The 13,970-nt window shown below is 40.7% G+C and overlaps 1 pseudogene; it reads right to left on the bottom strand.

Annotated features, from left to right (window-relative positions):
* Positions 1–11,988: 11,988 nt before the first annotated feature.
* LOC149261584 (cytochrome P450 703A2 pseudogene) lies at positions 11,989–12,600 on the bottom strand (annotated as a pseudogene).
* Positions 12,601–13,970: the final 1,370 nt, after the last annotated feature.

The raw sequence follows: 13,970 nt of genomic DNA on the forward strand, positions 1-13,970 counted from the left end.
ATGTAAGTTGTTAACAGATGCGAGAGAAATCACCGATAATGATAATGATCCTCAAGGTACTACAGTACATTATGCATGGTACGAATGGATGATTTGATGTTGAACACCATACAAAGTCTTTTGGTCGAAGGCCATTGATGTATGCCTATCGCCAAAAGTGAGAAACCTGCCATTGATGCATGCCAGCCTCAAGGTATTGAATGGGTGTTTCTAAGTCAGCTTCTTGGATAATGAGTTGATGTCGACAAGAAGCGACTCGTCGCAGGAGGGGCTTGATGTACCCCACACCAATGACATAGAACGAGTGTAGTGATTTTAGAGATGGAATTTGAATGACGACACAAAGTTTAGGAATGGCGGTCATGAAAATGAGGGTTTATGGTATTACAAAAGATGGATTTTGACTGGATGACTTCTCTTGAACATGTCGACGACACTAAAGTGAATTGGTAGCATTGACCCAAAACAAATCAATGGATGGTATGATAGACCAACGATGTGATAACCATCAAGCTAATAACCCAACCTAGATAGTCACGATGATGGAGTGAAAGTGTCATGTTCAAGAGCGACCTACTACCATAAAGTGGTTTTCCCCTTTTTCCATTTCCCCAGTCATTGCTGACCAATACCTCTTTATTTTTATTAATATTGAGGAGGATAACATGTGCTTGTTGTATAATTTAACCCTTCTGGCGAATCCATTGCTATTTGATGTTTTAACGAGTCTAGCGAAGGTGAAACTCGGTCTTGTCTAGATGGACAAGTTTGTCGCTATTTGATGTTTTTAACAAGTTTAAAGACAAAGATAACTTTGTCCTTTTCATGTTTAGAGAGTTTGAAAAGGTACAAAAAGAAAACTCCACAAGTTCTTTTTCGTAAATTAATCTCTCAAGTCTGAAAAAGCGTAAAATAATACAAGAGAGATATTGTTTCCAATCCATTAACGAGCTGGAAAGGACAAGCGCTCGGCAATATTTTCATATTTAGAGAGTCTGAAAAGAGCTTAAAGAGGACTCCATTTTGAGGAACGAGTGGTGTCTAGGGTAGCAACTAGTTCCGATGATGTTGGAACTTCTCAAAACATGTTTATTTATGTGAAGAGGCTGGCTAATAAGACCACTCATTGCAACTGTCCCTCAAAAAGGGTAAAACAACCAAGTGAAAGCGTATGATCGGCCAAAAGGATGGTGGCAATGGGATGAAAACAACCAAGGCTCATCTGATGAAAGTGGCTGATAGAATGGCAATCACGAGGGTTAAAAATGGAGATGGGTTCATTTTTACACAAGCTTGAACCATGGGAAACTATGCTTGGATTCATTTTCATTTTTACACAAGCTTAAAATGAAAAACTATGCTTGGATTCAGTTTCATTTTTACACAAGCTTGAAATGAAAAACTATGCTTGGAACTAGTTTCATTTTTACACAAGCTTGAAACGAGGAAAAACTTTGCTTCATACTGGTTTCATTATTACACAAGCTTGAAATGAGGAAAAACTATGCTTGAAATTGGTTTACATGCCCCCATCAGGATGAAAGGGAGAGTCTCCTGTAACCAGATGGAAGTCACTGCGATGAAGCATGACGGTTATCCAACACCTTTTTGGCTTCATCCAGATAGGGACAAAGTTGAATGGGGTGATTCCCTTCACATAACCTATAGGGAAACTTGACTTTTACCACTAGGTGCATGCCCCCCAAGCTTCATTACATCCACCTAAGTAGACTACTTGTGGCTATCAGGTGGATGGAATGAAGGTTTTTTTACAAGATCAAGTGAAAGACTCGACTGGGATTTTACAAGATCTAATCAAAGACTCGACGTGGATTTCATTTTTTAATGAGCTTGACACAAGACAAGGAACTCTACTCAGATTTCTTGTTTCATTTTTTAATAAGCTTGACACAAGACAAGGAACTATGCTCATATTCCTTTTTTCATTTTTTAACGAGGTTGACACAAGACCAGGAATTATCCTCATGGGATTGTTTCATTTTTTAATGAGGTTGACACAGTAAAAGAACTATCCTCGTATTCCTTGTTTCATTTTTTAACGAGGTTGACACAAGATAAGGAACTATCCTCATGGACCCTTGTTTCATTTTTTAACGATGTTGACACAAGACCAGGAACTGTCCTTGTGGACCTGTTTCATTTTTTAACGAGGTTGACATAGTAAAATAACTATCCTCATGGACCTGTTTCATTTTTTAACGAGGTTGACACAGTAAAAGAACCATCCTCATACTCCTTGTTTCATTTTTTAATGAGGTTGACACAAGACAAGGAACTATCCTCGTATTGCTTATATCACAACTCATAAGAGGTCATGAAGGAGAGATCTGGTTCTAATGCCCCTAGTACATGATGTACAACATCACTGAATTGATTTCAGTTGATGTACGTATGGAACGGGTTGCCACATAATTGACCCGTGGCGGGGATGATACCATTGGTACAAAAGGACCATTTATGGAAGATGGTTGACAAGGATCCATATTTGGACCGGGAAATGAAATCTGGTCAACGGTGAAAATTCTACCTTAATGCGGGAAACAAATCACTCGAAAGAGTGTTGAAACAATAGCTCACATGTCATAAACATAGTCACGCCCAAGAAGTAAATTGTAATCTAAAGGGCCTAGGACTACTATCACATTCAGATAAATGATTTTTCCTCCCAAAATAATAGGCAACTGAGGAAGGATCCCTAATGGTTGAATGGTTCCTCTGTTAAATGCCAATAGATTCTGGGTAACAGGCACAAGCAACAACGAACCGAGCGCTTGCTAAGCAGTTGAGGAAAGGATATTCACAGATGCACCTTCATTTATAATAGTGCCAGATACAATCATATTACAAACCTCTACTATGATCTGGAAAGGCACATAAGAAGGAAGACGGAATCCTACCAGTCGATTCCAATCAAAGGAAGTGACCAGACTACTTGGAGGGGGTACCGTAGAAACAGGAGAATTAACCCCTTGAGTTACGAGAGCAGGAGGATTTCCTCCTGTCTTGATGGAACAAGAGGACTACCCCAAGCTCATTAGAATCTGAAGAAACAAAAATAACTTGAGTGGTATCATATTCACTCTCTTCGAGAATGGTACGATTAACTGAAGGTGAAATTGGGTCAAATGTTACCTCGACCTGTTGATTTGGGTTGGGTATAGACTCATAGGATTCACCTTCAGAGAGAGTGGGTTTGACCAATGGTTGATTTTGGTCAGTCAATTCATCAACTAGTGAAGGATTTAGGGAGAGTTTCCTGCTTCACCGCAACTATGGAAGTCATTGCGGTGAAGCGGGATGGTTATCCAACACTTTTTTGGCTTGATCCAGATAGGGACAAAGGTGAATGGGGTGATTCCCTTCACATAACCTACATGGAAACTTAACTTTATCCTTTTTTCCATGAACTTTACTATCACTAGTTGATGGTGTGTCACCAGCATCATCTCCAGAAGTTGATGACAAAGGATGATGTGAACGGGAAGACCATTCTTCTAAGATCTGAGGAATATCAAGACAATTTCGAAGGAGATGGTCTCCCGTACAAAGTTTACAAGGATATCGAACTTTGTGAGGCTTGACGAACAGTTTCTCATTAGATGTTTCATTCAAAGCAATGGTTGCTTGGTTTCCCCTCTGCTGAATTTTCTTCTCTTCTTAGCCACCTGGTTACTAGTACCAATGCTTTCACCAGGTGAAGAGGAAGAAGGGGAGGAATAAACAACTGAGGAAGAAGGCAAAGGGTCAACTGGAGGTTAATTTTGTCCAGTTGGAGGTGTACTCGATTATGGCGAAATCACGACATTTTGAACCAAGGAGGTTGAAAACAACCATACTAGAAAGCCAATGGTAAATCCCAGAAGGGACAATGTAGCCATATATGGAGCACCAATATTTCCAAAAGGAGGAAAAGGACTAGGATTCCCATCAAAAGGAATTCCTTGATCGGTGGACTCTGGATTTGTCGCCATATGTTTCAACCTAAGATCAACTAAGGAGTAAGCATGGAGGATGTTATCCGTGGTCAATTAAATTTATTTTAATCAAAGTAACATAACAAAACAAAAGAGGGATAATCTAGGCAAAAGGTTTACCAAGTAACTGTGAACTACAGAATACCTCCCAGCGAATTGAGAAGTACGGGCAGGAAATCTCCCCGAATGTTGTGTTTGGTGTATCATAGTGTACAAGGTGGCTGACTCGGTTACCTAAGGATGGATAGCAACCTAGAGTTGTCCTCACATATATACCTGAAGGTACGTGGAGGCCTAGTCTGTATAAGCGTTGTCTAATGCAAAACCGCACAGTGAGAACATTCCCATATACTTTACGTACTGTAACACCACCCTATATACCCAAAGGTATGTGGACAAGATACGATATACTCACATACGTGGAATGAGGTATCACACTCGGGATGTATTGCAGACAAGTTAGCGATAGCTGCTTTGTTTTACAACGTCAGAACACGTCTCTAGCCTAGACCTCTAAATGTTTTTTGTTAGGTGACAATGCTCCATTAGGTAAATTCAGATAAATTTTAAGTTGATCTTCTTTATAATTGGCCTTTCAAGGTTCACCACGTGATGTATGTTTGCAATTCCTAAAATTCAACTAATATGATAAGCATTCTTCTCATTCAATTGAACAATGAAAACCTCAGCTAGTAGGGATAGAGTAATCAGATCTTTGACAAAGAGCAAAGAGCACAACTAATGCAATTTCCCTAGCTATTCCTTTCAATCGTTCACAAACTACAATATGAATGATGCAAGTTTTTTTTTTCGAATCCCTTAATGTTATGATGAACAAAAAGGAAATATGCACATACAATCAACAATCTTTCATAAGAACGAAGACTTTTATGACAGTTCTATTTCGAAGGAAAATAAGACTTTACGACACTTTCTTTCGAACAAAGATTAATAAAATATATTATAACTTTGACTAGAGACTGATAATGACAAAGAAAACATTAAAGAAGCATTAATCAATCAAATCAAAGTAGGGTTGGCAAAGGAGCTACAAAGTTGTTCTCTGAGACATGACATTCATTGATCAATCAACAAGAAAACAAACAGAGAAAAGTTGGAAAAAACACTTTCCAAAGGTGGGAAATTGACCTAAGGTTGATCAGCACAGGTCAAAGAGGGCCTAACTGCACTGGAGAGCACTGTCTCCTGACCAAGCCTACGCTGATTTATGAGAGGCCACTCAAGAGTCATCTAACCTCAATTTTTGACCAATTTTTCAATGTAAACAATTGAATTACAATCTATGAACACAAATAAAGTCTACAAGCATGTCTTAGGAGGTGGATAAGCTACTAGGAAAGAGGATTTTTCCCCAGCGGAGTCGCCAATTTGTTTTGGAGAATTTAGCATCTACGGATAAATACTAATTCACTAGACAAGTAGTTGTGCCTAGAACAACAGTTTAAAGTGTTTTAGACTTTCCCTATAAGCAATAGATAAGAAGAGAGGATAGAAGGCCTACCTGTAGTTCCACTTTCCTCTCGTCTCCCTTGTATCGATTCCGTCGCTCCTTCCCGTACTTAAACCGCTTGAAAAGTACCCTGTCAACACAACAAAAGACGAAAACCAATCAAAGCATATGATCCATTGAATATAAATGAAAGGAATCAGAAGCAATTCATACATATAAGCATTATGAAAGAACACAAATATGGAAAAAGGTTCAAACACTTTATTAGATAGAAGAAGGAATTACAACCATCAGTGTCTGATTCAAAGTCATTCCTCCAACTTGGATCCCATCCACATCACATCAAAAGCAAGACAAGCTTGTGGCATCACATCATTTGCTCCAAAGTCAAGTCTCATAGCAGCATTATCTCCTTACAATTCAACATAGTCCAGCCCACGATCACTTATATGAGTGGTCAATTTATAGAAAGATGAAGGAGGTTTTGTCATTAATGGTGACATTGAATGGCCTTCCATACTTAGAATTAGTTCCATGGAGGAAGGGATGAGAGGATAGGATGATCCTTAACTCATTCCTCATCCATTTTCGAGCTCATAGGAGTTGATAAGACAGGGAAACTTCTAGATGACTCCACAATATAAGAATATTCCCAAACCCTATGTGAATTTCGCTCATTCTCGCCAACATAGGTAAAAGGAAGCCTAAGTGCTCTACAGAGCACCCTAGCAGTGGACTTAGTTGCTCTGTAGAGCACCATCATAAGGGCTTACCTGTGTTGGTCCTTCTAGAGGCAATTTCTGGATGTCGCCAAGTCATGAAACACTCTGGGAAGGAGGCATTCAAAGGGTTGACTTGTTTAGGGAATGAAACAACTGATTTTATGGTTTGATGAGTCCTAAATCAGTGATCTAAATGTTGGGATTTGATGTGCCCAAATGGATCTGTAACACAAACTGTGCATTGTACAGACTCAATCCTCATGTCATTGTCTTGAGCCCTTGAACTATGAAACTACGTAATCACCTAGCCTCATGTCATTCTAGTATTGCACCTTTCACATTTTTAGTGCTCAAGCTCCGGCCTTAGCCTCCAAAACTGAGCTCAAAACTGAACAATTTTCTTGCCCAATCCAACCTGAATAGTACATTGTGTAGTCTCAAGGCTCAAGCTTCACCCCTAACTACCTGTGTTGCACAATTCCACAGTCACTGAGACCCTCCCTTAGCCTGTCACCTGTGTAGGTTTTAACCCCATACAGAAATTACCTGCATACGAATTCTAAAACATAGAAAATAAACAATGCGAGAGCATAACACATAAAACACATATACACAGAGATTTTCCCCTGGATCCCAAAATCGGGACTACCAGCTTGATTTTTCATTATGTTCCTTTCAATGTTACAATACATATTTATACATGCCGAAGCATCCAATACCATGGACCGAAAACCATCGCATCCAATACCATGGACCGAAAACCATCGCATCCAATACCATGGACCGAAAACCATCGTGTCCAAAAAAAATGTGCGAAAATCATGCACAAAACCATAGGTGGGTCTGCCCAACCTAACATAGGGTCCAAAACCAAAATTTTTCGAGCTGCTGCCCAAGACTCCATAAAGTGGGGTTACGGGTGCCATTCAAACCCCCTATTAACTATGTGGAAAGAATATAACACAACCCAACAACCTGGTTTCGGCTCAGTCAGTGGATCATAATACAAAATTTGAGACGAAAGGTTTATCAGACTAATATCATCTTGTCATGAGTGGATTACAGATCCAAGTACTCTATCAAGCTAGGAAAGATGATGAAGAAGGAGATGGAGAAGGAGGTCATTCGAGAAGACACTTTATTAGCTTGAAAGACAAGTTGATCAATCAAGAGAAAGGAGAGGGACATCAAATTGAGACAACAGTTGGAGATCAAGTTCCACTAAAGACTCCTCTTCTCTAAGCTAATTAGAGGATAAAGAAGAATATCATGACACATATTTTAGAATACATAAAGAAAGCAGAAGCAAAATGTGACTTGACATTTCCATGTCATCAGTGTCATCTCATGTCATGTCATGAGTCATCATGTGCCACATAATTTTGTGGAATATGTAATTCAATATTGGAGAAATATAATGTAAAGTGGAAGTCCAAGAGTCATTCATGTAATGTGAAAATTCATGTAAGAAGTCAAAAGGTCATAAAGAAGTCAAACAATCATGAGGGTAGTCAAGGGGTCACAAGGGAGGTGAAGGATCACCCCGTTTGTTATATATACACCCTCATTGTACAAGAAAAGGATTGTTCACCTTGGCTCCTGATCCAGGTGGATGTTGGTGGCCACCCACCTATCCCATTTGGACCCCCACAACTGTCTCTTTCATTTTTTTTCTGTTTCCTTAATTATAGCACAGTTTACTATTTTTAGCAGTTTTTCGGGTCCTAAACTTCCGGAGCCGTTTTGAGGCCCTAAACGATTTTTTTTGGGAAATCCACCGTCAGCAATTTTTTTGTCTAAAAATCGTCTTTTCCTTCGTAGTCCTCGGAGAGATCTTTCCAACGAGCTATCATGCGCGTCAAACGGAGATAGTACGACCAATTCGCGACCCCGCGAAGTTGATGTACCAACTTACCCAAAAACGGGGCCCATAATTTGGCGTTTCATCTTCTAGGGTTAGGTTTTGGAATGTGAAGGGTTTTCCATTGTTTCTCAACAATAAATAGGCCCTCGAGCCTCATTGTAACAGAGTTCGAAACAGTTCAGAGGCATGTAGCCGACACATCTCTTCTCAAAGATAAGCTACCATCGCCCTAGCTGGGTTATTTCTATTTGTAAGCATATTTCAATATTCTCCATTAATGAAATGAAGTATTATTTCCGCTGCATCTCTGTTTTTATGGTTATTGTATCTCTGTATTTATGGTTATCTCTGTAATCTATTGCGTTCCTGCTTAAATCCAGATCAGTGGTATCAGAGCAGTCTGCTTTTTCTCTGTTTTTCTTTGCATGTCCCCAACGAGGTCGGGATATAAGGAGTTAGGGCTTGAATTGGTCGAACCTTTGCAAGACCAGCCTCGCAAATCTCGACGACCTCCCATGGCGGATGAGAAGAAAGACGAGGGGGCAGGAGATCCTATCAGAATCTTGCTCGAAGAAGCCCTCGAGCAGCAAAGGAACACGATGATGGATAGCTTTGCACAGATCCTTCAGCAGCTACCCAGAGGTGATGCATCGACTTCGAACAGCTACTCTCGAAACGCCACACCGTTTAAGGTACAAGTTAATTTTGAAATCCCCATCGTCCAGGGTCAAATACATGCAGATGTCGTAGATAAATGGTTAAATCTGCTAGATGGGTATTTTTCTGTTCATGAATTTTCAAGTCGGGAAAAGATTGTTTTCGCTCTTCTCAAAGCAGGCCCCCACGTCAAGGACTGGTGGGAAACATACTGCGAACAGAAGGATGAAAGTACAGGCTCACTGTTTTCAGCCGCACCCACTTGGAATGACTTCCGAGATGCCATCAAGGAGGAGTACTACCCTGTCAAAAGCTATGAGGACAAATACATCAAATGGACCACACTGGGGCAGGGACGAGACCAAGATGTGCCAGAGTTCACAAACATTTTTCATACCCTTCGCACACAATTGGGTATCAAAGATTCTGAGCTGCACCTGGTACTCAAATACCGCGGCTGCCTACACAGATACATCCAGGAAGAGATGGAGTTCTTGAACATCTCCTCACTCGGCACAGCATACCGATATGCTGTCAAAATCGAGCAAAAGTTCAAATAGAAGAAGCGAGACTTTGGATCTGCAAATCCAAAGCCCAAAGGACAAAGCCAAGGTGGGGTGACCCAAGACAACCCGTCGAAGCCGTAAGAAAAGAACAACACCATGAAGCCGAAGAAGGACACAGGAAAGTGGTGTGAGTTCCACAAGAGTCCCACTCATAACACAAGTGAGTGTCGAACCAAGCAGTCGCTGGTGGCCGAGTTGAAGGCTTCCGAATCAGATGCATGTTCAGACTCTGAGTCAAAACCCGACAAGGGGAATGACAAAGGGAAGCATATCATTGATGCGGATCCCAGCGCCACTGTTGCTACTGCCAAGATCCAGAAAAATGAGCCCGAAGATCCAGAGGAGGGGGAACGTCTTTTCCACTCACAGATGTGGGTGAAGGGTTCGCCGCTGCAATTCATTGTCGACAGTGGAAGCCAAAAGAACTTCATTTCAGCAGAGGTCGTGAAGCGGTTGGGCCTACCAACTACACCACACCCACAGCCGTACAGTATCGGTTTTCTTCATGAAGGACGAGATCTAAAAGTTCGCCAGCAGTGCCGCCTTCCCTACAGCATCAAGCCCTTCACAGACGAGGTATTGTGTGATGTTACACCTCTGGATGTTTGTGATGTACTATTAGGCCAGCCATACTTGTGGAGGCGACATGCTGTGTATGAGTCAAGGCCTCGCGCTGTCATCATTTCTTTGGATAATTCATTATACAGGATACCAGAGGTAGCCCCACCTACCGCCACATCTTTGATCACTGCTAAGAAAGGCAGCAAGCTCATCTCACAAACTAGGAAATTTATTTTCTGTCTGGTTCACTCCCAAAGTAAGGGGAAGATCGTTGCTACATCCATGACCCCCGCAAAGGGTTCCTCCACACAGCAGCAGCAACAGAGGGATACAGTTGTGACAGAACATAGGAACAACTTCTCCTTACCCAGAGGGGTACCACACAAGTTTCAGGGGGGCAACAAAGTTTGGTTACATTTGCAAAGGGAGTGCCTTACCAGAACCCATCAGAAACTCAGACCACTTCGACATGGTCCTTACACCAGTAACAAGGCTACGGGAAACAATGCTTTGAAGCACAACATTCCTCCATTCCTTCACTTGCACCGAGTGTTCAATGTGGACCGTCGCCGACCATGCTCCCCACCATTTCTGGACACATCAGAGATTGCAGAACAGCTAACTAGAGACCCAGCTCTGCAAAAGCTTCCTCATCTCAGGGAGGAACTCAACGCAATGGAGACCATTGCTTCCTAAGGGGGGAGGAATGATCCAGGTGGATGTTGGTGGCCACCCACCTATCCCATTTGGACCCCCACAACTGTCTCTTTCATTTTTTTTCTGTTTCCTTAATTATATCACAGTTTACTATTTTTAGCAGTTTTTCGAGTCCTAAACTTCCGGAGCCGTTTTCAGGCCCTAAACGACGTTTTTTGGGAAATCCACCGCCAGCGATTTTTCTGTCTAAAAAACGTCTTTTCCGTCGTAGTCCTGGGAGAGATCTTTCCAACGGGCTATCATGCACGTCAAACGGAGATAGTACGACCAATTCGCGACCCCGGGAAGTTGATGTACCAACTTACCCAAAAACGGGGCCCACAATTTGGCGTTTCATCTTCTAGGGTTAGGTTTGGAATGTGAAGGGTTTTCCATTGTTTCTCAACAATAAATAGGCCCCCGAGCCTCATTGTAACAGAGTTCGAAACAGTTCAGAGGCATGTAGCCGACACATCTCTTCTCAGAGATAAGCTACCATCACCCTAGCTGGGTTATTTCTATTTGTAAGCATATTTCAATATTCTCCATTAATGAAATGAAGTATTATTTCCGCTGCATCTCTGTTTTTTATGGTTATCGCATCTCTGTATTTATGGTTATCTCTGTAATCTATTGCGTTCCTGCTTAAATCCAGATCAGCTCCTCCTGCAAGGCATTAGACAGACAAGTTTGTTCTTTTGGGGAGAAAGAAGTGGCTCCAAATCTCCACTATTGGAGCTAGTGGTGTTCCTTGTATACATGTGTCTTGGGAATTTTACTTAATATCAGAAGCATCATGGCCAACACGTTCTTCATGCATGGGTTATGAATATTTGTAAAACTATTATGTGGATGTTTGTAATTCATGTTTTCTTTCATGTGTGTTAACGTACTTGAACTATTTTAGTTATTCTAGTGCTTATCTTATTGCTAATGTGTTGTAATAGTTGTGATGACTATTGCATCTTTGTGGACTATTCCACTGAATTATAAACAGGTCTTTCTTATTCATAATGGTTGTAGTGACCGTTGCATATTTGTGGACTATTTCATTAGATGTTAGACATATACTCTTTGTGTGCATGTCTCTCTACTATAGTGGTACTATTACCTCTCTCCTAAGGGCTCACTTTCCTTTCCCTCTACAGTAGAATAATCTTGACACACATACAACTGAACACTCATCAGGCATACTCACTTGCTGATCTGAGATCACTTGTGCATTGATCTCTTGTGTTGAACTGTGTAGCCAAGGAACACCTATAATAATATATGGCAGCTAGGTCAATATCCCAAATGTGGCTCCTATTCAAAATGGTGTTAGGTCTCAATGGGACTTCACATCGGGGAGACCCCCTTGGTTAACAAATTTCCATCACCATGTGACAGAAATTAAACAAGAAACTCAGTGCTTTAATTCTGGTTGAGTTGAAGACAGAAGAGATAAGAAGCCAAATCAAAACCGCGATGAGCCAAATTTGTGACTATGGGGTGGTGGACAAGATACCAATGGAAGGATGTCATCAACAATGGTGGGTGGAACAGGATACGAATGGAAGGAATGGAAGAGGCGAGCCCAGGCAAGTAGAACGAAGCATGTACCCAAGGAAGCATCGAGGCACTTGTGCTTGTCGGCACTGAAGGGAAGGATTTTGAAGTCAGGGCCATGTCTAGTTTCTATGAGGCAATCTTCTGTGGAGGTTTTCATGTGATGTTCTGGGTAGAATTCATCAACCCTTTTTGGCCATAATTTGGAGTTACGTCCAAGAGTGTATGGTTTTATGAATATTTTGCATCTCTTTGGAATGTCGTATCTTGCCAGCTTTGTGGGCTTCACAAATGCTTGTGGTATGAGGAAGGGTCCTGCCGGGTGCATTCTGAAGGTTTCTTTAACAACGCAACAAAGATAATGGAGTTGGTTCAAATCCCACTCTTCCACCATTCTCTCTTGCTCCACCACCCTGTCCAGTTCTTCCTGAAATTTTCTCTGGATGCGAGGGTTATTTATCTCTTGTGCCATTGCCCACTCATTTGTCACGGACGAAGTGTCCATTGCAGCTGCGATCATGTCTTGCTCCCTCACACTCAAAGTTAATTTTTCACAGATATAACACAATCACATTAAATGTGTATGGATTTAACCCAATTACATTAATATTTGTAAATGTGTTTGATGTAGGTTGATAGACATATATCAATTATATTTATAACTTTTAATATCAGTAATGGACCAGCGTATTATTCTAATATTAGTCTCTGGTGAAAAGACTATCCTATGGAATCAAAGACTGGGAAATACTGGAGAGAAGGGCCTTTGAATACTACATGGTAATGGTATGGTAGAAGGTATTTCTAATTTCTCTTTGGAATTTAATTTCTGTGAACATTTGTACATGGGAAGTAGAATCGAGTGAGTTTCTCCTCTAGTGCTAAAAGGGTAGAAGGGATATTAGAGCTTATGCATAGTGATGTGTTTAGACCTGTGGTAGTTCCAACACTGGGTAAATATGTGTACCATGGCTCGTTTATAGATGACTTCTCGAGGAATACATGGATACATTTCCTCGTGAATAAATCTAAAGTCTTTGACAAGTTTAAAGAGTTTAAGGATCTGGTGGAAAATTAGAGAGAGAACAAGATTAAGGTATTGAGAACAGATAATGGTGGAGAGTTCTGTAATAAGGAATTTGAAGAGCCCTATAAAAAGTGTGGTATATCATGGTAGAAGAAAAATCCATACACACCTCAACAAAATGGAGTTACATAAATAATGGAACGGGATGTTAATGGAAAAAGGTAAGGTGCAAGCTGAGTGGTGTCAGGTTAGGATAATAATTCTAGGCATAAGCAGTGTATACTGCATGTTACATGTTTAACAGATCACCTTCATCAGTGTTGGAGGATAAGACTTCACATGAGGTATGGATTAGTAAAAAACCCTCTCTCTCTCTCATCTCAGGGTATTTGGTTGTGATGCATATGTACATGTTCCAAAGGAGAAAAGAACCAAGTTGGATAGTAAATCTGAAAGATTCTTCTTTATTGAGTATAAGAATGGTTTAAAAGGCTACAAGATTTGGAACCTAGAATTAAGGATGGTTGTGTACAATCGAGATGTGGTGTTTAAAGAAGTGAAAGATGTTATTAAACATGAAGTCCTACCAAAGGAAAAGGAACTAGAGAAGAGAGAGTTTGAACTGAAGGATGAAAAATCAGACTCTAAAGAGGAATAAGAATCAAAACAAGAAGAATCTCACACTCTAGTTTTGAGGAGATCAATTCGAGAGAGAAGGCAACTAGAGAGGTATAGTCCATTTTATTTATGTTCAAATTTTGTTTTATATATTACTAATGATGATACTAGAAATTTCAGGAAGGCAGTGGATTCAGAGGATGGAAAAATTTGTAAAAGGGCCATGGTTGAAAAAATGGTAGATT

This window comes from Pinus tabuliformis, chromosome 6 (genome assembly GCF_031772625.1).
Source record: "Pinus tabuliformis cultivar Carrire ecotype Pingquan chromosome 6, CPIR1, whole genome shotgun sequence".
NCBI classification, from domain to species: Eukaryota; Viridiplantae; Streptophyta; class Pinopsida; order Pinales; family Pinaceae; genus Pinus; species Pinus tabuliformis.